The 25075-nt window shown below is 43.6% G+C and overlaps 15 non-coding genes across 15 annotated transcripts; 7 read left to right on the forward strand and 8 right to left on the reverse strand.

Moving 5' to 3' along the window:
* Positions 1-8101: 8101 nt before the first annotated feature.
* LOC135020908 (U1 spliceosomal RNA) lies at positions 8102-8264 on the forward strand. The gene has a single exon (XR_010218252.1). It is a non-coding gene; the product is annotated as a U1 spliceosomal RNA (small nuclear RNA).
* A 671-nt stretch (positions 8265-8935) lies between these two features.
* LOC135020926 (U1 spliceosomal RNA) lies at positions 8936-9099 on the forward strand. The gene has a single exon (XR_010218269.1). It is a non-coding gene; the product is annotated as a U1 spliceosomal RNA (small nuclear RNA).
* A 152-nt stretch (positions 9100-9251) lies between these two features.
* LOC135020942 (U1 spliceosomal RNA) lies at positions 9252-9414 on the forward strand. Its single transcript, XR_010218284.1, has one exon. It is a non-coding gene; the product is annotated as a U1 spliceosomal RNA (small nuclear RNA).
* A 670-nt stretch (positions 9415-10084) lies between these two features.
* On the forward strand, positions 10085-10248 carry LOC135020937 (U1 spliceosomal RNA). Its single transcript, XR_010218280.1, has one exon. It is a non-coding gene; the product is annotated as a U1 spliceosomal RNA (small nuclear RNA).
* A 152-nt stretch (positions 10249-10400) lies between these two features.
* LOC135020944 (U1 spliceosomal RNA) lies at positions 10401-10563 on the forward strand. The gene has a single exon (XR_010218286.1). It is a non-coding gene; the product is annotated as a U1 spliceosomal RNA (small nuclear RNA).
* Positions 10564-11234: 671 nt separating this feature from the next.
* LOC135020910 (U1 spliceosomal RNA) lies at positions 11235-11398 on the forward strand. The gene has a single exon (XR_010218254.1). It is a non-coding gene; the product is annotated as a U1 spliceosomal RNA (small nuclear RNA).
* Positions 11399-11550: 152 nt separating this feature from the next.
* On the forward strand, positions 11551-11713 carry LOC135020904 (U1 spliceosomal RNA). Its single transcript, XR_010218249.1, has one exon. It is a non-coding gene; the product is annotated as a U1 spliceosomal RNA (small nuclear RNA).
* A 9304-nt stretch (positions 11714-21017) lies between these two features.
* Positions 21018-21176, reverse strand: LOC135020894 (U1 spliceosomal RNA). The gene has a single exon (XR_010218240.1). It is a non-coding gene; the product is annotated as a U1 spliceosomal RNA (small nuclear RNA).
* Positions 21177-21328: 152 nt separating this feature from the next.
* On the reverse strand, positions 21329-21492 carry LOC135020935 (U1 spliceosomal RNA). The gene has a single exon (XR_010218278.1). It is a non-coding gene; the product is annotated as a U1 spliceosomal RNA (small nuclear RNA).
* Positions 21493-22162: 670 nt separating this feature from the next.
* Positions 22163-22325, reverse strand: LOC135020898 (U1 spliceosomal RNA). Its single transcript, XR_010218244.1, has one exon. It is a non-coding gene; the product is annotated as a U1 spliceosomal RNA (small nuclear RNA).
* Positions 22326-22477: 152 nt separating this feature from the next.
* Positions 22478-22641, reverse strand: LOC135020934 (U1 spliceosomal RNA). Its single transcript, XR_010218277.1, has one exon. It is a non-coding gene; the product is annotated as a U1 spliceosomal RNA (small nuclear RNA).
* Positions 22642-23312: 671 nt separating this feature from the next.
* On the reverse strand, positions 23313-23475 carry LOC135020896 (U1 spliceosomal RNA). The gene has a single exon (XR_010218242.1). It is a non-coding gene; the product is annotated as a U1 spliceosomal RNA (small nuclear RNA).
* A 152-nt stretch (positions 23476-23627) lies between these two features.
* On the reverse strand, positions 23628-23791 carry LOC135020929 (U1 spliceosomal RNA). Its single transcript, XR_010218272.1, has one exon. It is a non-coding gene; the product is annotated as a U1 spliceosomal RNA (small nuclear RNA).
* Positions 23792-24464: 673 nt separating this feature from the next.
* Positions 24465-24627, reverse strand: LOC135020887 (U1 spliceosomal RNA). The gene has a single exon (XR_010218234.1). It is a non-coding gene; the product is annotated as a U1 spliceosomal RNA (small nuclear RNA).
* Positions 24628-24779: 152 nt separating this feature from the next.
* On the reverse strand, positions 24780-24943 carry LOC135020928 (U1 spliceosomal RNA). Its single transcript, XR_010218271.1, has one exon. It is a non-coding gene; the product is annotated as a U1 spliceosomal RNA (small nuclear RNA).
* Between the last annotated feature and the right edge of the window lie 132 nt (positions 24944-25075).

Here is a 25075-nt window from a genome sequence, read left to right on the forward strand (position 1 = left end):
TGAGAGACAAAGGGAAACCCGAGACAGGGTGATAACAAGAGGCCCTCTAACTAAACAACCAGGCCAGGGGCTAAGCAAACTCAAAACTATAATATGTGCTGAGAAACCGCCAGGAAAAAGGACAACCAAAATATCCACTTGTCCAATTCTCCTACCCGGCACCGCCGAGTACCAGAGAGGACTTGTGGAAGCGGAACCCTCCGCAAATGCTCCAAACACAAAATATAAAAGGTAAAGCGGCTGAGCCGCAACACACGGCAGAGCCGCAACTCACGAACACCACTGGATATAAAACGGTGATCAGTCAGGACTCCAGGGAACCAAACGACCTCTTGGGATGAGATGACAACTCCCGAATACCGGACTTCTGCGGACTGGAATGACCGGATACAGCAGGACTGGAAACAGACTCTCAGCAAACAAAGGCAGCATGCAGGAAGCTATTACCGGCATCTGTGAGAAGCCCTGGGAGTGTATTTAACAAGGAGTCCTCCAATCAGCTGCTAAAGGCTGATTAGAATAAATGCCGTGCAGCTGCCTTGCTGCACGGCCAGAGAGCAGGTGAATATCTTAATTTCCTAAAGCCTAGCAACGGGGAACGCGGTCCACCAGTGGCGTCCCCGTTGCTAGGGTCCGTGCGGCTCAGCGCGCCCGGCGTCTAGCATTGCTAGGGAGCCGGCGGCTGTACGTGCATGGCATCTCTAGTTGCTAGGCGCCGGGCCGCGCAGACCATCAAGCGGACCCCGGCGCCTAACAGTACCCCCCCCTTGAGGAGGGGTCAAGGAACCCCTAAAGCCAGGTTTCTGAGGAAATTCCCGGAAAAATGCCCTCTTGAGCCTCGGGGCATGAAGATCCTTATCCAGGACCCAAGACCTTTCCTCCGGACCATAGCCTTTCCAGTGAACCAGAAAATACAGCCGATCCCGGGACAATTTGGAATCGAGAACCTTCTCTACCAAGAACTCCTGTTGTCCCTGTACATCCACTGGAGATCTACCCTGAGAGATCTTCCGAGGAAATCTACTGGAAGAAACGTATTGTTTCAACAGGGAACAATGAAACGTATTTCCAATCCTGAGAGATCTTGGTAAACGTAACCGAAAGGCAACTGGGTTGACTCTTTTAATAATAAGAAATGGCCCAATAAATTTGGGTCCCAGTCTAGCTGAGGATTGTCGAAGCCTGATGTTGCGAGTCGACAACCACACCCTATCTCCCACCTTAAAAGTGCAAGGACGTCGGAGCCTGTCAGAAAATTTCTTCTCTCGAAAGGCCGCTTTTCTGAGAGCAAGGTGCACCTTTTTCCAAATGGCTCTGAGATGGGAGGTTAAGGTAAGCGAGGAGACTGAGGAATGATGAAAAAAAGAATTAGCTCTGGGGTGAAAACCAAAAACTGAAAAGAATGGAGACTCTTTAGTGGAGGAATGACAAGAATTATTGTAAGCAAATTCAGCCAACGGAAGAAACTCGGACCAATCATTCTGGAGTTTGGCTGAATACAAGCGCAAATATTGTTTCAATGATTGGTTAACTCGTTCGGTTTGCCCGTTGGATTGTGGGTGGTAACCGGATGTTAACGACAATTTCATCTTCAATGAGGCACAAAAACATTTCCAGAATTGTGCGATGAATTGTGGACCCCGATCAGAAACAATATCAGTAGGCAACCCATGAAGCCTGAATACATGGCGGAGAAACAAAACTGCCAACCCTTGGGCAGAAGGCAATCGGGGAAGAGCAATAAAATGAGCCATTTTACTAAAACGGTCCACTACCACCCATATGACTCGGAATCCGGCTGAAAGGGGAAGGTCAACCACAAAATCCATGGAAATATGAGACCACGGCCGGAGAGGAACATTTACGGGCATAAGTTGCCCGATGGGCAAGGAACGGGGAACCTTATGCTGTGCACAAACCTGACTTGAATAAACAAATTCCTTGACGTCTTTAGAAAGACCAGGCCACCATACTGAGCGAGAGACTAACTCCAATGTCTTAGAGACTCCTGGATGCCCTGAAACTTTGTTATCATGGAATTCCGTTAAAACAGTAACTCTCAAAAACTCAGGGACGTAAAGACGACCAGCAGGAGTAATTCTAGGAGCTTGGTGTTGAAGCTGTTTTAACTGGGTAAATAAATCTTGTGTGAGGCCCGCCCAGATGACCGAAGATGGAAGTATGGGGGTAACAGGATTGTTATTGTGAACCGGAAGAAAGCTATGTGACAGGGCATCAGCCTTAGTATTCTTGGAACCAGGCCTGAAAGTGATTATAAATTTGAAACGCGTAAAAAATAATGCCCAACGTGCCTGCCGGGCATTAAGCCGCTTAGCCGATTCAATCTATTGCAGGTTCTTATGGTCAGTCAATACCGAAATAGTATGTTTTGCTCCCTCCAGCCAATGCCTCCACTCCTCGAAAGCCCATTTTACCACCAGTAACTCCCGATTACCAACGTCATAGTTGGATTCAGCGGAGGAGAATTTCCTGGACATAAAGGCACAAGGATGTAACTCCAGAGACTCCGGATCCTTTTGAGAAAGGATAGCCCCCACTCCAACCTCCGAGGCATCAACCTCCACCACAAAGGGCAATTCCGGATTAGGATGTCAGAGGACTGGAGCCGAGACAAAGGCTTGTTTCAAGGCCCGGAAGGACAACTCAGCTTCACGCGACCAGTTGGTAGGATCCGCTCCTTTCTTTGTCAGAGCTACAATGGGAGCAACCAGGTCAGAAAAAGAATGAATAAACCTCCTATAATAATTCGCAAACCCTAAAAAACGCTTAATTGCTTTTAAATTGGTGGGTTGCGCCCAACTAAGGATGGCCTGGAGTTTCTTTGGTTCCATGGAAAATTATGTACCCTAAAAAAGATACTTCCGTGACATGAAACTCACACTTCTCCAGCTTGGCATATAAATGATTCTCACATAACTTTTGAAGAACCAGACGCACCTGGGTAACATGTTGTTCCATTGATTTAGAAAAAATCAGGATGTCGTCTAAGTAAACGACCACGAATTTCCCTAGGAAGTCACGGAGCACATCGTTAATGAGGTCTTGAAAAACTGCCGGAGCATTGGACAGGCCGAACGGCATCACCAGGTATTCGTAGTGACCCGACTGAGAACTGAAGGCCGTTTTCCACTCATCTCCAGATTTAATTCGGATGAGGTTGTACGCTCCTCTAAGGTCAATTTTAGAAAAAATCACAGCAGAACGTAACTGATCAAAGAGTACAGAAATCAACGGCAAAGGATAGGTGTTTTTAACTGAGATCTTATTCAGGGCTCTAAAATCAATGCAAGGTCTAAGCGAGCCATCCTTTTTCTCCACAAAGAAGAAGCCTGCACTTAAAGGAGATTTTGATGGTCTAATAAATCCTTTCTCAAGGCTCTCCTTTACATAATCATTCATAGCCGCAGTTTCTGGCCCGGATAATGCATATAATCTTCCCTTTGGCAATGCGGCACCAGGAATTAACTCAATAGCACAATCATAAGGCCGATGGGGAGGCAGAATGTCCGCATTGCCTTTGGAGAAAACATCAGCAAACTCCTGGTATTCCACCGGAATGAGTTCTGGAATGATAGCTGCTACTCTGACTGGAAACGTGATACATTCCTTATCACAAAAAGTACCCCAATGTGAAATCTCCCCCGACCGCCAATCAATGGTGGGATTATGAAAGGCCAGCCAAGGGTGACCCAGAACAACTGGAACTGCTGGGCAATGTGTAAGAAAGAACTCGATTTTCTCGGAATGTAGAGCTCCTACTGTAAGTAGTACAGGGGGTGTACGGAGAGAAATAATCCCATTAGACAGCGGACTCCCATCTAAGCCATGCATGGTGACACACCTACCCAAAGGTAACTGAGGAATGCCTAAGGCCTTAGCCCAAGTTAAATCCATAAAGTTTCCTGCAGCTCCACTGTCAACAAAAGCCGACACCAAAGAACTGAGGCTGCCAAAGGAAACTTTAACTGGGACTAAAAGGGAGTTATTCGAGGAGATAAGCTGCAGACCTAGGTGAACCCCCTCACAATTCACCTGGTCAAAGCGTTTCCCGACTTGTTCGGACAATTACGAGCAAAATGTCCCTTACCCCCACAGTACAGACAAAGACCAGAATTTTGCCTTCTGGCTCTTTCTTCAGGAGACAGCCGGGAGAGACCCATCTGCATGGTCTCCTCTACGTCTTCAGGAATGGAATATACACACGGACTTGTCCTTACAGGTGCTCCTTTTTCAGCCCTCCGCTCTCTGAGACGACGATCAATCTTAATAGAAAGCTCCATGAGTTTATCGAGAGTCTCAGGAGCAGGGTACTGAAGGAGACTGTCTTTTATAGACTCTGATAAGCCGAGGCGAAACTGACTGCGCAGGGCTGGGTCATTCCAGCCACAGTCGTTCGACCAACGGCGAAACTCCGTACAATAAACCTCTGCAGGATTTCTACCCTGTCTGAGAGGGCGCAACTGACTTTCAGCGGACGCCTCTCTATCAGGGTCATCATACAAGAGCCCTAAAGACTCAAAAAAAGCGTCAATTGACAACAATGCCGGATCCTCTGCTCTTAAACCAAATGCCCAGGTCTGAGGATCCCCCTGGAGCAAAGAAATAATAAACCCGACCCGCTGAGATTCAGTACCCGAGGAAGTCGGTCTTAAACGAAAATAAAGTTTACAGGATTCTTTAAAATTAAAAAACTCTTTTCTATCACCAGAAAAACGGTCAGGCAAATGCATCTTTGGTTCAGGGACTACCCTTGGGGAAGCTCGCAAAAGATCTTCCTGCGACTTCACCCGAAGAGAAAGATCCTGAACCATCTGAGTAAGTTCTTGAATCTGGCTGACTAAGAGCTGACCAGGATTTGGCCCTAAACCTGTTGGATTCATGAGGCCGATAAACTCTCACAAAACTGAATGAGAAAAAATTAAACCCCGTTTAATTTTAAGTTTTGGTATGGCCGGTAATAATGTTATGATTCCAGCACTCTGGTCAGAGAAGATCTTATGGCAAGGACTGGAGCACTGGAACGGAATGCTGGGGAAGGGAGCAGGACAGGAAAATAGCCCCTGGCGCCCTAACTCTGTTGTCTCACCCGTGTTGTCAGAAATCCCCTGCAAGACTATGGTTTCTTGAGCCCTTGGCAGCCGCGTTTGAAGGGCGGATTATGTCTGCCCAACTTCGATGCCCCCCCGGTCTTAATGAGAGACAAAGGGAAACCTGAGACAGGGTGATAACAAGAGGCCCTCTAACTAAACAACCAGGCCAGGGGCTAAGCAAACTCAAAACTATAATAAGTAGACAAGTCAAAATTTCAAACCCCCTGTTATGGTGTAGGGTACCTGGCCTTCTCTGATGTAATCAGAGTTAGATTTGATTCAGTGATTTTATAAAAACAGCTAGGAAGCACAATTTAGCAGTGGGTTGCAGAGAAAAAAAATATGCTGGCAGAAAAATCCAATTGAGTGATTAAACAGCTCTTCATTTTCTGGCTTTATTTTTATGCTAACAAATTTGTTCTCTGAAAAGTGTCCACAAAGCCAAGTCTCTGATTAACACCTTTGTAAGGATGGTTTTTCACCTATTACTAAATTAAACTTGCTTCATTGGAAAGGCAGCAAGATGCATCCTCATTTCAATGGTAAGTCAACCTTCTTGCCCTATGTTCCCTGTCAACGGATGAAGACGCATCATTATCTACCGCAGTCATTTTGGCCCAATAGATATGCAAGAAGTTTAGATTCCCCTTTCTTTGCAGGTAGAGGAAGGAAAAGGAAGAGGTCTGTAGCCTCTTCAAGATCGCAGGACCAGAGATTGTCCTCTGCTTCTGCCAAATCCACTGCATGACACTGGGGCTTTCTTGCAGGAGCCCACACCAGTGGGGGCACGTCTAAAACTCTTCAGTCAGTTCTGGATTCATTCGGACCTGGACTCGTGGGTTTTACAAATAGTGTCCCAAGGGTACAAACTGGGGTTTCAAGACGTTCCCCCTCACCGATTGTTCAAATTGGCCTTAGTCAGCAGGGAGAAGGTTTTTATTCAAGCCTCTTCGTGGTCCCGAAGCCGGACGGCTCAGTCAGACCAATCTTAAATCTGAAATCCCTCAATTTCTTCCTAAAGAAATTCAATTTCAAGATGGAATTTCTCAGGGCAGTGATCTCCAGTCCGGAGGACGGAGATTTCATGGTTTTGGTAGACATAAAGGATGCCTACTTACATGTTCCCATTTAGCCACTGCCTCAAGCTACCTAAGGTTTGCAATTCAGGATTGTCATTACCAATTTCAGACATTGCCGTTTGGTCTGTCCACGGCTCCGAGGATTTTCACCAGGGTGATGGCGGAAATTATGGTTCTCCTTCGCAAGCAAGGAGTCACAATTATCCCGTACTTGGATGATCTCCTGATAAAGGCGAGATCCAGGGACCAGTTGGTGCAAAACATTGCACTCTCCCTGACAGTTCTTCAACAACATGGTTGGCTCCTAAACTTGCCAAAATCGCAGTTGGTCCCAATGACGCGGTTGTTGTTTTTGGGAGTCATACTGTTAGGCGCCGGGGTCCGCTTGATGGTCTGCGCGGCCCGGCGCCTAGCAACTAGAGACGCCGTGCACGTACAGCCGCCGGCTCCCTAGCAACGCTAGACACCGGGCGCGCTGAGCCGCACGGACCCTAGCAACGGGGACGCCACTGGCGGACCGCGTTCCCCGTTGCTAGGCTTTAGGAAATTAAGATATTCACCTGCTCTCTGGCCGTGCAGCAAGGCAGCTGCACGGCATTTATTCTAATCAGCCTTTAGCAGCTGATTGGAGGACTCCTTGTTAAATACACTCCCAGGGCTTCTCACAGACGCCGGTAATAGCTTCCTGCATGCTGCCTTTGTTTGCTGAGAGTCTGTTTCCAGTCCTGCTGTATCCGGTCATTCCAGTCCGCAGAAGTCCGGTATTCGGGAGTTGTCATCTCATCCCAAGAGTTCGTTTGGTTCCCTGGAGTCCTGACTGATCACCGTTTTATATCCAGTGGTGTTCGTGAGTTGCGGCTCTGCCGTGTGTTGCGGCTCAGCCGCTTTACCTTTTATATTTTGTGTTTGGAGCATTTGCGGAGGGTTCCGCTTCCACAAGTCCTCTCTGGTACTTGGCGGTGCCGGGTAGGAGAATTGGACAAGTGGATATTTTGGTTGTCCTTTTTCCTGGCGGTTTCTCCGCACATATTATAGTTTTGAGTTTGCTTAGCCCCTGGCCTGGTTGTTTAGTTAGAGGGCCTCTTGTTATCACCCTGTCTCAGGTTTCCCTTTGTCTCTCATTAAGACCGGGGGGCATCGAAGTTGGGCAGACATAATCCGCCCTTCAAACGCGGCTGCCAAGGGCTCAAGAAACCATAGTCTCGCAGGGGATTTCTGACAACATGGGTGAGACAACAGAGTTAGGGCGCCAGGGGCTATTTTCCTGTCCTGCTCCCTTCCCCAGCATTCCGTTCCAGTGCTCCAGTCCTTGCCATAAGATCTTCTCTGACCAGAGTGCTGGAATCATAACATTATTACCGGCCATACCAAAACTTAAAATTAAACGGGGTTTAATTTTTTCTCATTCAGTTTTGTGAGAGTTTATCGGCCTCATGAATCCAACAGGTTTAGGGCCAAATCCTGGTCAGCTCTTAGTCAGCCAGATTCAAGAACTTACTCAGATGGTTCAGGATCTTTCTCTTCGGGTGAAGTCGCAGGAAGATCTTTTGCGAGCTTCCCCAAGGGTAGTCCCTGAACCAAAGATGCATTTGCCTGACCGTTTTTCTGGTGATAGAAAAGAGTTTTTTAATTTTAAAGAATCCTGTAAACTTTATTTTCGTTTAAGACCGACTTCCTCGGGTACTGAATCTCAGCGGGTCGGGTTTATTATTTCTTTGCTCCAGGGGGATCCTCAGACCTGGGCATTTGGTTTAAGAGCAGAGGATCCGGCATTGTTGTCAATTGACGCTTTTTTTGAGTCTTTAGGGCTCTTGTATGATGACCCTGATAGAGAGGCGTCCGCTGAAAGTCAGTTGCGCGCTCTCAGACAGGGTAGAAATCCTGCAGAGGTTTGTTGTACGGAGTTTCGCCGTTGGTACCTGCCAGGTGAGATACTATGATCATGTTGGTGCTTCTCCCAGGGCAAGGCTCACCCATTGCACTCTGGGTGTGCTGCCCCTGTGATTTCCCCAAATGTGGGAAACTTGACTGCATAATTTGTGTTTCCCCTGGTCGGCTCTCGTATAATTCAGATCTCTTTGTCTCAGGTCTCTCTCCAGCCTAGTTTGCTGTCTGTTTCCACTTCTCTTTTCTTGAGCCGCTCCCTTCTATGCCCTTGCGCACTATCCTGACTTCTCCCGTCTGCTTACTTTGTGCCTTCCAACACACAATGCAAACTACAGGTAGTGCTGCAGGGCCCACACCCTTTTACTTGCCTCACAGAGCAGCTCTGGAGCTGTTACAGTGCCCAGCTGCTGCAAGAAATCAGCTTGAATGCTTCAGGGGCTGGGGCATTGCCAACATGAGCCCCACACCGAAGGAGGGTGGGGGTGTTTAATGCGAACTAAGGGTCACCCAAGCGCCGCAAAAGGCCGCCATGCCCTGCATGCCCCTTTTCTCTTTTCATATGCAGACGAGGGTTGAAGCCAACTTTGACCCACTGCTTGGATGGCATTACCATATGCAAATCAATCTGCTGCAGGCCTTCCCCCAGGAATGCTTGCACTAGTTGTTGCATTTGGTTTGTTGTTTGGGGGTGCTTCAGTATTAGGCAGCCTTCTGCCCTCCCATGTTCATCTGAAAATATGTGTTCTCCCTGCAGTTGTTGTCCCCAGATGAGAGTTCCCTTGTGCTGCCTCAGTTGAATCTCCTTTACTTGACAGAGATGTGCCTGAGCAGCGGCCCTCCCCAGCCCTATCCCAAATCATACTTATTTTGCATAGGAGATACCATGGTCATGAAGATTGTTCTCCCAGGTTGAGGTTCATTCATTGCATTCTGGGTATGCTGACCCCTGTGATTTCCCCAAATGTGGGAAACTCGACTGCATTATTTGTGGTAGTGGGGGACTGTGTTTGTGCTTTCCTCTGCTCAGCTCTGGTAAAAATCAGATTTCTATGTCTCAGATCTTCCTCTAGCCTTGTTCTTCTTTCGAGAGTTCCCTTGTGCTGCCTCAGTTGGATCTCCTTCACTTGACAGGGGGGTGCCCGAGCAGCGACCCTCCCCAGCTCTAGCCCAACTCCTACTTACCTGCCAGGTGAGATACTATGATCAGGAAGGTGCTTCTCCCAGGGCAAGGCTCACCCATTGCACTCTGGGTGTGCTGCTCCTGCGATTTCCCCAAATGTGGGAAACTTGACTGCATAATTTGTGTTTCCTCTGGTCGGCTCTCGTATAATTCAGATCTCTTTGTCTCAGGTCTTTCTCCAGCCTAGTTTGCTGTCTGTTTCCACTTCTCTTTTCTTGAGCCGCTCCCTTCTATGCCCTTGCACACTATACTGACCTCTCCCGTCTGCTTACTTGTGCCTTCCAACGCACAATGCATACTACAGGTAGTGCTGCAGGGCCCACACCCTTTTACATGCTTTTCAGAACAGCTCTGGAGCTGTTACAGTGCCCAGCTGCTGCAAGAAATCATCTTGAATGCTTCAGGGGCTGGGGCATAGCCAACATGAGACCCACACCGAAGGAGGGTGGAGATGTTTAATGTGAATTAGGGGTCATCCAAGCGCCACAAAAGGACGCCATGCCCTGCACATCCCTTTTTTCTTTTCATATGCAGACGAGGGTTGAAGCCAACTTTGACCCACTGCTTGGATGACATCACCATATGCAAATCCATCTGCTGTAGGCCTTCCCCCAGGAATGCTTGTACTAGTTGTTGCATTTGGTTTGTTGTTTGGGGGTGCTTCAGTATTAGGCAGCCTTCTGCCCTCCCATGTTCATCTGAAAATATGTGTTCTCCCAGCAGTTGTTGTCCCCAGATGAGAGTTCCCTTGTGCTGCCTCAGTTGAATCTCCTTTACTTGACAGAGATGTGCCTGAGCAGCGGCCCTCCCCAGCTCTATCCCAAATCATACTTATTTTGCATAGGAGATACCATGGTCATGAAGATTGTTCTCCCAGGGTGAGGTTCATTCATTGCATTCTGGGTATGCTGACTCCTATGATTTCCCCAAATGTGGGAAACTTGACTGCATTATTTGTGGTAGTGGGGGACTGTGTTTGTGCTTTCCTCTGGTCAGCTCTGGTAAAAGTCAGATTTATTTGTCTCAGATCTTCCTCTAGCCTTGTTCTTCTTTCGAGAGTTCCCTTGTGCTGCCTCAGTTGGATCTCCTTCAATTGACAGGGGGGTGCCCGAGCATCGACCCTCCCCAGCTCAAGCCCAACTCCTACTTACCTGCCAGGTGAGATATTATGATCATGAAGGTGCTTCTCCCAGGGCAAGGCTCACCCATTGCACTCTGGGTGTGCTGCTCCTGCGATTTCCCCAAATGTGGGAAACTTGACTGCATAATTTGTGTTTCCCCTGGTCAGCTCTCGTATAATTCAGATCTCTTTGTCTCAGGTCTCTCTCCAGCCTAGTTTGCTGTCTGTTTCAACTTCTCTTTTCTTGAGCCGCTCCCTTCTATGCCCTTGCGCACTATCTTGACTTCTCCCATCTGCTTACTTTGTGCCTTCCAACGCACAATGCGAACTACAGGTAGTGCTGCAGGGCCCACACCCTTTTACTTGCCTTACAGAGCAGCTCTGGAGCTATTACAGTGCCCAGCTGCTGCAAGTAATCAGCTTGAATGCTTCAGGGGCTGGGGCATAGCCAACATGAGCCCCACACCGAAGTAGGGTGGAGGTGTTTAATGCGAACTAGGGGTCATCCAAGCGCCGCAAAAGGCCGCCATGCCCTGCACGCCCCTTTTCTCTTTTCATATGCAGACGAGGGTTGAAGCCAACTTTGACCCACTGCTTGGATGACATCACCATATGCAACTCCATCTGCTGCAGGCCTTCCCCCAGGAATGCTTGTACTAGTTGTTGCATTTGGTTTGTTGTTTGGGGGTGCTTCAGTATTAGGCAGCCTTCTGCCCTCCCATGTTCATCTGAAAATATGTGTTCTCCCTGCAGTTGTTGTCCCCAGATGAGAGTTCCCTTGTGCTGCCTCAGTTGAATCTCCTTTACTTGACAGAGATGTGCCTGAGCAGCGGCCCTCCCCAGCCCTATCCCAAATCATACTTATTTTGCATAGGAGATACCATGGTCATGAAGATTGTTCTCCCAGGGTGAGGTTCATTCATTGCATTCTGGGTATGCTGACCCCTGTGATTTCCCCAAATGTGGGAAACTCGACTGCATAATTTGTGGTAGTGGGGGACTGTGTTTGTGCTTTCCTCTGGTCAGCTCTGGTAAAAGCCAGATTTCTGTGTCTCAGATCTTCCTCTAGCCTTGTTCTTCTTTCGAGAGTTCTCTTGTGCTGCCTCAGTTGGATCTCCTTCACTTGACAGGGGGGTGCCCGAGCAGCGACCCTCCTCAGCTCTTGCCCAACTCCTACTTACCTGCCAGGTGAGATACTATGATCATGAAGGTGCTTCTCCCAGGGCAAGGCTCACCCATTGCACTCTGTGTGTGCTGCTCCAGCTATTTCCCCAAATGTGGGAAACTCGACTGCATAATTTGTGTTTCCCCTGGTCGGCTCTCGTATAATTCAGATCTCTTTGTCTCAGGTCTCTCTCCAGCCTAGTTTGCTGTCTGTTTCCACTTCTCTTTTCTTGAGCCGCTCCCTTCTATGCCCTTGCGCACTATCCTGACTTCTCCCGTCTGCTTACTTTGTGCCTTCCAACGCACAATGCGAACTACAGGTAGTGCTGCAGGGCCCACACCCTTTTAGTTCCCTTACAGAGCAGCTCTGGAGCTGTTACAGTGCCCAGCTGCTGCAAGAAATCAGCTTGAATGTTCTTCGTTGATTGATGGAAGAAACATTTTACAAAAACTCTCCAGATTATTGACTTTTTAAAGTTTTTCTAGGAAACGTTCTAGATGAATGCTTATTAGCGTTTGTCAGAATGTACGTTTGCAAAGTGTCTCTGTGGCGCAATCAGTTAGCGTGTTCGGTTATTATCCAAAAGGTTGGTGGTTCAATCCCACCCAGGGACGTAATTTACCTTGTTATCAGATTTTGGTGATCTTTAAGTAGACAAGTCAAAATTTCAAACCCCCTCTTGTGGTGTAGGGTACCTGGCCTTCTCTGATGTAATCAGAGTTAGATTTGATTAAGTGATTTTATAAAAAAAACAGCTAGGAAGCACAATTTAGCAGTGGGTTGCAGAGAAAAAGAAATATGCTGGCAAAAAAATCCAATTGAGTGATTAAACAGCTCTTCATTTTCTTGCTTTATTTTTGTGCTAACAAATTTTTTCTCTGAAAAGTGTCCACAAAGCCAAGTCTCTGATTAACACCTTTGTAGGGATGGTTTTTCACCTATTACTAAATTAAACTTGCTTCATTGGAAAGGCAGCAAGATGCATCGTCATTTCAATATCTACTGAAATAATACAGGTTGACACCAGGAAACATTAACGCCACTGCATCCTTGCTGCTTTCTCATGTGGAAGTCTGTTTAATGTGAAAACAAGGTGATATCTAATTAGCACACAGGTAAGGAATTAAGAAAATCTTTATTTAAGGGTGAAGATGTTTCTCACAAAATCGTTGCCCCAATGCATCATTGAAATTCAAGCTGGAAAGATGATTTTAATATATCACTTGTACATTTTGTATTGCTCTTCTGGTGACAATGTAGTTTGTTTTTGTCAATTACCATTTTAATAATAGGGTAAAGAAAATTAAGTGGATTTTTGAAAGAAAACAATACTGTCAATATACTATTAAACAAATTAAAATGGTAAAAGTTATTGTACTTTAAGTAAAAATAAAAGAGCCAAAATATCAATCCCAATATTGGATTACTTTAATTAAAAAAAAATGCATATAGCAGAGGATAGTTTCAATCTGCCTACCTCTGGGTTATCGGCCCAGCATGCTTCCATTGGAGTACTCTGCTGCACATGTAAGTGCAAGAGATCCTGAAGCACTCACTCATCATGGGAAAGTACCAATGTGTTTCTTTGTTGGTTGATGGAAGAAACATCTTACAAAAACTCTCCAGATTATTGACGTTTTAAAGTTTTTCTAGGAAACGTTCTAGATGAATGCTTATTAGCCTTTGTCAGTATGTACTTTTTGCAAAGTGTCTCTGTGGCGCAATTGGTTAGTGTGTACGGCTATTAACCAAAAGGTTGGTGGTTAAATTCTACCCAGGGACGTAATTGACCTTGTGATCAGATTTTGGTGATATTTAAGTAGACAAGTCAAAATTTCAAACCCCCTCTTATTGTGTAGGGTACCTAGCCTTCTCTGATGTAATCAGAGTTAGATTTGATTCAGTGATTTTATAAAAACAGCTAGGAAGCACAATTTAGCAGTGGGTTGCAGAGAAAAAGAAATATGCTGGCAAAAAAATCCAATTGAGTGATTAAACAGCTCTTCATTTCTGGCTTTATTTTTATGCTAACAAATTTGTTCTCTGAAAAGTGTCCACAAAGCCAAGTCTCTGATTAACACCTTTGTAGGGATGGTTTTTCACCTATTACTAAATTAAACTTGCTTCATTGGAAAGGCAGCAAGATGCATCCTCATTTCAATGTCTACTGAAATAATACAGGTTGACACCAGGAAACATTAACGCCACTGCATCCTTGCTGCTTTCTCATGTGGAAGTCTGTTTAATGTGAAAACAAGGTGATATCTAATTAGCACACAGGTAAGGAATTAAGAAAATCTTTATTTAAGGGTGAAGATGTTTCTCACAAAATCGTTGCCCCAATGCATCATTGAAATTCAAGCTGGAAAGATGATTTTAATATATCACTTGTACATTTTGTATTGCTCTTCTGGTGACAATGTAGTTTGTTTTTGTCAATTACCATTTTAATAATAGGGTAAAGAAAATGAAGTGGATTTTTGAAAGAAAACAATACTGTCAATATACTATTAAAACAAATTAAAATGGTAAAAGTTATTGTACTTTAAGTAAAAATAAAAGAGCAAAAATATCAATCCCAGTTTTGGATTACTTTAATTAACAAAAAAAAATGCATATAGCAAAGGATAATTTCAATCTGCCTACCTCTGGGTTATGGGCCCAGCATGCTTCCATTGCAGTACTCTGCTGCACATGTAAGTGCAAGAGATCCTGAAGCACTCACTCATCATGGGAAAGTACCAATGTGTTTCTTCGTTGGTTGATGGAAGAAACATCTTACAAAAACTCTCCAGATTATTGACTTTTTAAAGTTTTTCTAGGAAACGTTCTAGATGAATGCTTATTAGCCTTTGTCAGTATGTACTTTTGCAAAGTGTCTCTGTGGCGCAATTGGTTAGTGTGTAAGGCTATTAACAAAAGGTTGGTGGATCAATCCCACCCAGGAATGTAATTGACCTTGTGATCAGATTTTGGTGATATTTAAGTAGACAAGTCAAAATTTCAAACCCCCTCTTATTGTGTAGGGTACCTGGCCTTCTCTGATGTAATCAGAGTTAGATTTGATTCAGTGATTTTATTAAAAACAGCTAGGAAGCACAATTTAGCAGTGGGTTGCAGATAAAAAAAATATGCTGGCAAAAAAATACAATTGAGTGATTAAACAGCTCTTCATTTTCTGGCTTTATTTTTATGCTAACAAATTTGTTCTCTGAAAAGTGTCCACAAAGCCAAGTCTCTGATTAACACCTTTGTAGGGATGGTTTTTCACCTATTACTAAATTAAACTTGCTTCATTGGAAAGGCAGCAAGATGCATCCTCATTTCAATGTCTACTGAAATAATACAGGTTGACACCAGGAAACATTAACGCCACTGCATCCTTGCTGCTTTCTCATGTGGAAGTCTGTTTAATGTGAAAACAAGGTGATATCTAATTAGCACACAGGTAAGGAATTAAGAAAATCTTTATTTAAGGGTGAAGATGTTTCTCACAAAATCGTTGCCCCAATGCATCATTGAAATTCAAGCTGGAAAGATGATTTTAATATATCACTTGTACATTTTGTATTGCTCTTCTGGTGACAATGTAGTTTGTTTTTGTCAATTACCATTTTTTTTAATAATAGGGTAAAGAAAATTAAGTGGATTTTTGAAAGAAAACAATACTGTCAATATACTATCAAAACAAATTAAAATGGTAAAAGTTATTGTACTTTAAGTAAAAATAAAAGAGCCAAAATATCAATCCCAGTTTTGGATTACTTTAATTAACAAAAAAAATGCATATAGCAAAGGATAGTTTCAATCTGCCTACCTCTGGGTTATGGGCCCAGCATGCTTCCATTGCAGTACTCTGCTGCACATGTAAGTGCAAGAGATCCTGAAGCACTCACTCATCATGGGAAAGTACCAATGTGTTTCTTCATTGGTTGATGTAAGAAACATCTTACAAAAACTCTCCAGATTATTGACTTTTTAAAGTTTTTCTAGGAAACGTTCTAGATGAATGCTTATTAGCCTTTGTCAGTATGTACTTTTGCAAAGTGTCTCTGTGGCGCAATTGGTTAGTGTATAAGGCTATTAACCAAAAGGTTGGTGGTTCAATCCCACCCAGGGACGTAATTGACCTTGTGATCAGATTTTGGTGATATTTAAGTAGACAAGTCAAAATTTCAAACCCCATCTTATTGTGTAGGGTACCTGGCCTTCTCTGATGTAATCAGAGTTAGATTTGATTCATTGATTTTATAAAAACAGCTAGGAAGCACAATTTAGCAGTGGTTTGCAGAGAAAAAAAAATATGCTGGCAGAAAAATCCAATTGAGTGATTAAACAGGTCTTCATTTTCTGGCTTTATTTTTATGCTAACAAATTTGTTCTCTGAAAAGTGTCCACAAAGCCAAGTCTCTGATTAACACCTTTGTAAGGATGGTTTTTCACCTATTACTAAATTAAACTTGCTTCATTGGAAAGGCAGCAAGATGCATCCTCATTTCAATGTCTACTGAAATAATACAAGTTGACACCAGGAAACATTAACGCCACTGCATCCTTGCTGCTTTCTCATGTGGAAGTCTGTTTAATGTGAAAACAAGGTGATATCTAATTATCACACAGGTAAGGAATTAAGAAAATCTTTATTTAAGGGTGAAGATGTTTCTCACAAAATCGTTGCCCTAATGCATCATTGAAATTCAAGCTGGAAAGATGATTTTAATATATCACTTGTACATTTTGTATTGCTCTTCTGGTGACAATGTAGTTTGTTTTTGTCAATTACCATTTTAATAATAGGGTAAAGAAAATTAAGTGGATTTTTGAAAGAAAACAATACTGTCAATATACTGTCAAAACAAATTAAAATGGTAAAAGTTATTGTACTTTAAGTAAAAATAAAAGAGCCAAAATATCAATCCCAGTTTTGGATTACTTTAATTAACAAAAAAAATGCATATAGCAAAGGATAGTTTCAATCTGCCTACCTCTGGGTTATGGGCCCAGCATGCTTCCATTGCAGTACTCTGCTGCACATGTAAGTGCAAAAGATCCTGAAGCACTCACTCATCATGGGAAAGTACCAATGTGTTTCTTCATTGGTTGATGGAAGAAACATCTTACAAAAACTCTCCAGATTATTGACTTTTTAAAGTTTTTCTAGGAAACGTTCTAGATGAATGCTTATTAGATTTTGTCAGTATGTACTTTGGCAAAGTGTCTCTGTGGCGCAATTGGTTAGTGTGTAAGGCTATTAACCAAAAGGTTGGTGGTTCAATCCCACCCAGGGACGTAATTGACCTTGTGTTCAGATTTTGGTGATCTTTAAGTAGACAAGTCAAAATTTCAAACCCCCTCTTATTGTGTAGGGTACCTGGCCTTCTCTGATGTTATCAGAGTTAGATTTGATTCAGTGATTTTATAAAAAAAACAGCTAGGAAGCACAATTTAGCAGTGGGTTGCAGAGAAAAAAAAATATGCTGGCAAAAAAATCCAATTGAGTGATTAAACAGCTCTTCATTTTCTGGTTTATTTTTATGCTAACAAATTTGTTCTCTGAAAAGTGTCCACAAAGCCAAGTCTCTGATTAACACCTTTGTAGGGATGGTTTTTCACCTATTACTAAATTAAACTTGCTTCATTGGAAAGGCAGCAAGATGCATCCTCATTTCAATGTCTACTGAAATAATACAGGTTGACACCAGGAAACATTAACGCCACTGCATCCTTGCTGCTTTCTCATGTGGAAGTCTGTTTAATGTGAAAACAAGGTGATATCTAATTAGCACACAGGTAAGGAATTAAGAAAATCTTTATTTAAGGGTGAAGATGTTTCTCACAAAATCGTTGCCCCAATGCATCATTGAAATTCAAGCTGGAAAGATGATTTTAATATATCACTTGTACATTTTGTATTGCTCTTCTGGTGACAATGTAGTTTGTTTTTGTCAATTACCATTTTAATAATAGGGTAAAGAAAATTAAGTGGATTTTTGAAAGAAAACAATACTGTCAATATACTATCAAAACAAATTAAAATGGTAAAAGTTATTGTACTTTAAGTAAAAATAAAAGAGCCAAAATATCAATCCCAGTTTTGGATTACTTTAATTAACAAAAAAAATGCATATAGCAAAGGATAGTTTCAATCTGCCTACCTCTGGGTTATGGGCCCAGCATGCTTCCATTGCAGTACTCTGCTGCACATGTAAGTGCAAAAGATCCTGAAGCACTCACTCATCATGGGAAAGTACCAATGTGTTTCTTCATTGGTTGATGGAAGAAACATCTTACAAAAACTCTCCAGATTATTGACTTTTTAAAGTTTTTCTAGGAAACGTTCTAGATGAATGCTTATTAGATTTTGTCAGTATGTACTTTTGCAAAGTGTCTCTGTGGTGCAATTGGTTAGTGTGTAAGGCTATTAACCAAAAGGTTGGTGGTTCAATCCCACCCAGGGACGTAATTGACCTTGTGTTCAGATTTTGGTAATCTTTAAGTTGACAAGTCAAAATTTCAAACCCCCTCTTATTGTGTAGGGTACCTGGCCTTCTCTGATGTTATCAGAGTTAGATTTGATTCAGTGATTTTATAAAAAACAGCTAGGAAGCACAATTTAGCAGTGGGTTGCAGAGAAAAAAAATATGCTGGCAAAAAAATCCAATTGAGTGATTAAACAGCTCTTCATTTTCTGGTTTATTTTTATGCTAACAAATTTGTTCTCTGAAAAGTGTCCACAAAGCCAAGTCTCTGATTAACACCTTTGTAGGGATGGTTTTTCACCTATTACTAAATTAAACTTGCTTCATTGGAAAGGCAGCAAGATGCATCCTCATTTCAATGTCTACTGAAATACTACAGGTTGACACCAGGAAACATTAACGCCACTGCATCCTTGCTGCTTTCTCATGTGGAAGTCTGTTTAATGTGAAAACAAGGTGATATCTAATTAGCACACAGGTAAGGAATTAAGTAAATCTTTATTTAAGGGTGAAGATGTTTCTCACAAAATCGTTGCCCCAATGCATCATTGAAATTCAAGCTGGAAAGATGATTTTAATATATCACTTGTACATTTTGTATTGCTCTTCTGGTGACAATGTAGTTTGTTTTTGTCAATTACCATTTTAATAATAGGGTAAAGAAAATTAAGTGGATTTTTGAAAGAAAACAATACTGTCAATATACTATTAAAACAAATTAAAATGGTAAAAGTTATTGTACTTTAAGTAAAAATAAAAGAGCCAAAATATCAATCCCAGTTTTTTGATTACTTTAATTAACAAAAAAAAAGCATAGAGCAGAGGATATTTTCAATCTGCCTACCTCTGGGTTATGGGCCCAGCATGCTTCCATTGCTGTACTCTGCTGCACATGTAAGTGCAAGAGATCCTGAAGCACTCACTCATCATGGGAAAGTACCAATGTGTTTCTTCGTTGGTTGATGGAAGAAACGTCTTACAAAAACTCTCCAGATTATTGACTTTTTAAAGTTTTTCTAGGAAACGTTTTAGATGAATGCTTATTAGCCCTTGTCAGTATATACTTTTGCAATGTGTCTCTGTGGCGCAATCAGTTAGTGTGTACGGCTATTAACCAAAAGGTTGGTGGTTCAATCCCACCCAGGTACGTAATTGACCTTGTTATCAGATTTTGGTGATCTTTAAGTAGACAAGTCAAAATTTCAAACCCCCTGTTATGGTGTAGGGTACCTGGCCTTCTCTGATGTAATCAGAGTTAGATTTGATTCAGTGATTTTATAAAAACAGCTAGGAAGCACAATTTAGCAGTGGGTTGCAGAGAAAAAGAAATATGATGGCAGAAAAATCCAATTGAGTGATTAAACAGCTCTTCATTTTCTGGCTTTATTTTTATGCTAACAAATTTGTTCTCTGAAAAGTGTCCACAAAGCCAAGTCTCTGATTAACACCTTTGTAGGGATGGTTTTTCACCTATTACTAAATTAAACTTGCTTCATTGGAAAGGCAGCAAGATGCATCCTCATTTCAATGTCTACTGAAATAATACAGGTTGACACCAGGAAACATTAACGCCACTGCATCCTTGCTGCTTTCTCATGTGGAAGTCTGTTTAATGTGAAAACAAGGTGATATCTAATTAGCACACAGGTAAGGAATTAAGAAAATCTTTATTTAAGGGTGAAGATGTTTCTCACAAAATCGTTGCCCCAATGCATCATTGAAATTCAAGCTGGAAAGATGATTTTAATATATCACTTGTACATTTTGTATTGCTCTTCTGGTGACAATGTAGTTTGTTTTTGTCAATTACCATTTTAATAATAGGGTAAAGAAAATTAAGTGGATTTTTGAAAGAAAACAATACTGTCAATATACTATTAAAACAAATTAAAATGGTAAAAGTTATTGTACTTTAAGTAAAAATAAAAGAGCCAAAATATCAATCCCAGTTTTGGATAACTTTAATTAACAAAAAAAAATGCATATAGCAGAGGATAGTTTCAATCTGCCTACCTCTGGGTTATGGGCCCAGCATGCTTCCATTGCTGTACTCTGCTGCACATGTAAGTGCAAGAGATCCTGAAGCACTCACTCATCATGGGAAAGTACCAATGTGTTTCTTCGTTGGTTGATAGAAGAAACATCTTACAAAAACTCTCCAGATTATTGACTTTTTTAAGTTTTTCTAGGAAACGTTTTAGATGAATGCTTATTAGCATTTGTCAGTTTGTACTTTTGCAAAGTGTCTCTGTGGCACAATCAGTTAGTGTGTACGGCTGTTAACCAAAAGGTTGGTGGTTCAATCCCACCCAGGGACGTAATTGACCTTGTGATCAGATTTTGGTGATATTTAAGTAGACAAGTCAAAATTTCAAACCCCATCTTATTGTGTAGGGTACCTGGCCTTCTCTGATGTAATCAGAGTTAGATTTGATTCATTGATTTTATAAAAACAGCTAGGAAGCACAATTTAGCAGTGGTTTGCAGAGAAAAAAAATATGCTGGCAGAAAAATCCAATTGAGTGATTAAACAGCTCTTCATTTTCTGGCTTTATTTTTATGCTAACAAATTTGTTCTCTGAAAAGTGTCCACAAAGCCAAGTCTCTGATTAACACCTTTGTAAGGATGGTTTTTCACCTATTACTAAATTAAACTTGCTTCATTGGAAAGGCAGCAAGATGCATCCTCATTTCAATGTCTACTGAAATAATACAAGTTGACACCAGGAAACATTAACGCCACTGCATCCTTGCTGTTTTCTCATGTGGAAGTCTGTTTAATGCGAAAACAAGGTGATATCTAATTATCACACAGGTAAGGAATTAAGAAAATCTTTATTTAAGGGTGAAGATGTTTCTCACAAAATCGTTGCCCTAATGCATCATTGAAATTCAAGCTGGAAAGATGATTTTAATATATCACTTGTACATTTTGTATTGCTCTTCTGGTGACAATGTAGTTTGTTTTTGTCAATTACCATTTTAATAATAGGGTAAAGAAAATTAAGTGGATTTTTGAAAGAAAACAAATTATGCAGTCAAGTTTCCCACATTTGGGGAAATCGCAGGAGCAGCACACCCAGAGTGCAATGGGTGAGCCTTGCCCTGGGAGAAGCACCTTCATGATCATAGTATCTCACCTGGCAGGTAAGTAGGAGTTGGGCTTGAGCTGGGGAGGGTCGATGCTCGGGCACCCCCCTGTCAAGTGAAGGAGATCCAACTGAGGCAGCACAAGGGAACTCTCGAAAGAAGAACAAGGCTAGAGGAAGATCTGAGACAAATAAATCTGACTTTTACCAGAGCTGACCAGAGGAAAGCACAAACACAGTCCCCCACTACCACAAATAATGCAGTCGAGTTTCCCACATTTGGGGAAATCATAGGAGTCAGCATACCCAGAATGCAATGAATGAACCTCACCCTGGGAGAACAATCTTCATGTCCATGGTATCTCCTATGCAAAATAAGTATGATTTGGGATAGAGCTGGGGAGGGCCGCTGCTCAGGCACATCTCTGTCAAGTAAAGGAGATTCAACTGAGGCAGCACAAGGGAACTCTCATCTGGGGACAACAACTGCTGGGAGAACACATATTTTCAGATGAACATGGGAGGGCAGAAGGCTGCCTAATACTGAAGCACCCCCAAACAACAAACCAAATGCAACAACTAGTACAAGCATTCCTGGGGGAAGGCCTACAGCAGATGGATTTGCATATGGTGATGTCATCCAAGCAGTGGGTCAAAGTTGGCTTCAACCCTCGTCTGCATATGAAAAGAAAAAAGGGATGTGCAGGGCATGGCGTCCTTTTGTGGCGCTTGGATGACCCCTAATTCACATTAAACATCTCCACCCTCCTTCGGTGTGGGTCTCATGTTGGCTATGCCCCAGCCCCTGAAGCATTCAAGATGATTTCTTGCAGCAGCTGGGCACTGTAACAGCTCCAGAGCTGTTCTGTAAGGCATGTAAAAGGGTGTGGGCCCTGCAGCACTACCTGTAGTATGCATTGTGCGTTGGAAGGCACAAGTAAGCAGACGGGAGATGTCAGGATAGTGCGCAAGGGCATAGAAGGGAGCGGCTCAAGAAAAGAGAAGTGGAAACAGACAGCAAACTAGGCTGGAGAGAGACCTGAGACAAAGAGATCTGAATTATACGAGAGCCGACCAGGGGAAACACAAATTATGCAGTCAAGTTTCCCACATTTGGGGAAATCACAGGGGCAGCACACCCAGAGTGCAATGGGTGAGCCTTGCCCTGGGAGAAGCACCTACATGATCATAGTATCTCACCTGGCAGGTAAGTAGGAGTTGGGCTAGAGCTGCGAAGGGTCGCTGCTCGGGTACCCCCCTGTCAAGTGAAGGAGATCCAACTGAGGCAGCACAAGGGAACTCTCGAAAGAGGAACAAGGCTAGAGGAAGATCTGAGACAAAGAAATCTGATTTTTACCAGAGTTGACCAGAAGAAAGCACAAACACAGTCCCCCACTACCACAAATAATGCAGTTGAGTTTCCCACATTTGGTGAAATCACAGGGGTCAGCATACCCAGAATGCAATGAATGAACCTCACCCTGGGAGAACAATCTTCATGACCATGGTATCTCCTATGCAAAATAAGTATGATTTGGGATAGGGCTGGGGAGGGCCGCTGCTCAGGCACATCTCTGTCAAGTAAAGGAGATTCAACTGAGGCAGCACAAGGGAACTCTCATCTGGGGACAACAACTGCAGGGAGAACACATATTTTCAGATGAACATGGGAGGGCAGAAGGCTGCCTAATACTGAAGCACCCCCAAACAACAAACCAAATGCAACAACTAGTGCAAGCATTCCTGGGGGAAGGCCTGCAGCAGATGGATTTGCATATGGTGATGTCATCCAAGCAGTTGGTCAAAGTTGGCTTCAACCCTCGTCTGCATATGAAAAGAAAAAAGGGATGTGCAGGGCATGGCGTCCTTTTGTGGCGCTTGGATGACCCCTAATTCGCATTAAACATCTCCACCATCCTTCGGTGTGGGGCTCATGTTGGCTATGCCCCAGCCCCTGAAGCATTCAAGATGATTTCTTGCAGCAGCTGGGCACTGTAACAGCTCCAGAGCTGCTCTGTAAAGCATGTAAAAGGGTGTGGGCCCTGCAGCACTACCTGTAGTATGCATTGTGCGTTGGAAGGCACAAAGTAAGCAGACGGGAGAGGTCAGGATAGTGCGCAAGGGCATAGAAGGGAGCGGCTCAAGAAAAGAGAAGTGGAAACAGACAGCAAACTAGGCTGGAGAAAGACCTGAGACAAAGAGATCTGAATTATATGAGAGCCGACCAGAGGAAACACAAATTATGCAGTCAAGTGTCCCACATTTGGGGAAATCGCAGGAGCAGCACACCCAAAGTGCAATGGGTGAGCCTTGCCCTGGGAGAAGCACCTTCCTGATCATAGTATCTCACCTGGCAGGTAAATAGGAGTTGGGCTAGAGCTGGGGAGGGTCGCTGCTCGTGCACCCCCCTGTCAAGTGAAGGAGATCCAACTGAGGCAGCACAAGGGAACTCTCGAAAGAAGAACAAGGCTAGAGGAAGATCTGAGACAAAGAAATCTGACTTTTACCAGAGTTGACCAGAAGAAAGCACAAACACAGTCCCCCACTACCACAAATAATGCAGTCGAGTTTCCCACATTTGGGGAAATCACAGGGGTCAGCATACCCAGAATGCATTGAATGAACCTCACCCTGGGAGAACAATCTTCATGACCATGGTATCTCCTATGCAAAATAAGTATGATTTGGGATAGGGCTGGGGAGGGCCGCTGCTCAGGCACATCTCTGTCAAGTAAAGGAGATTCAACTGAGGCAGCACAAGGGAACTCTCATCTGGGGACAACAACTGCAGGGAGAACACATATTTTCAGATGAACATGGGAGGGCAGAAGGCTGCCTAATACTGAAGCACCCCCAAACAACAAACCAAATGCAACAACTAGTGCAAGCATTCCTGGGGGAAGGCCTGCAGCAGATTGATTTGCATATGGTAATGCCATCCAAGCAGTGGGTCAAAGTTGGCTTCAACCCTCGTCTGCATATCAAAAAAGAGAAAAGGGGCGTGCAGGGCATGGCGGCCTTTTGCGGCGCTTGGATGACCCCTAGTTCGCATTAAACACCTCCACCCTCCTTCGGTGTGGGGCTCATGTTGGCTATGCCCCAGCCCCTGAAGCATTCAAGCTGATTTCTTACAGCAGCTGGGCACTGTAACAGCTCCAGAGCTGCTCTGTAAGGCAAGTAAAAGGGTGTGGGCCCTGCAGCACTACCTGTAGTTTGCATTGTGCATTGGAAGGCACAAAGTAAGCAGACGGGAGAAGTCAGGATAGTGCGCAAGGGCATAGAAGGGAGCGGCTCAAGAAAAGAGAAGTGGAAACAGACAGCAAACTAGGCTGGAGAGAGACCTGAGACAAAGAGATCTGAATTATACGAGAGCCGACCAGGGGAAACACAAATTATGCAGTCAAGTGCCCCACATTTGGGGAAATTGCAGGAGCAGCACACCCAGAGTGCAATGGGTGAGCCTTGCCCTGGGAGAAGCACCTTCATGATCATAGTATCTCACCTGGCAGGTAAGTAGGAGTTGGGCTAGAGCTGGGGAGGGTCGCTGCTCGGGCACCCCCCTGTCAAGTGAAGGAGATCCAACTGAGGCAGCACAAGGGAACTCTTGAAAGAGGAACAAGGCTAGAGGAAGATCTGAGACAAATAAATCTGACTTTTACCAGAGCTGACCAGAGGAAAGCACAAACATAGTCCCCCTCTACCACAAATAATGCAGTCGAGTTTCCCACATTTGGGGAAATCACAGGGGTCAGCATACCCAGAATGCAATGAATGAACCTCACCCTGGGAGAACAATCTTCATGACCATGGTATCTCCTATGCAAAATAAGTATGATTTGGGATAGGGCTGGGGAGGGCCGCTGCTCAGGCACATCTCTGTCAAGTAAAGGAGATTCAACTGAGGCAGCACAAGGGAACTCTCATCTGGGGACAACAACTGCAGGGAGAACACATATTTTCAGATG

Source organism: Pseudophryne corroboree, unplaced genomic scaffold (assembly GCF_028390025.1).
Source record: "Pseudophryne corroboree isolate aPseCor3 unplaced genomic scaffold, aPseCor3.hap2 scaffold_360, whole genome shotgun sequence".
NCBI lineage: Eukaryota > Metazoa > Chordata > Amphibia > Anura > Myobatrachidae > Pseudophryne > Pseudophryne corroboree.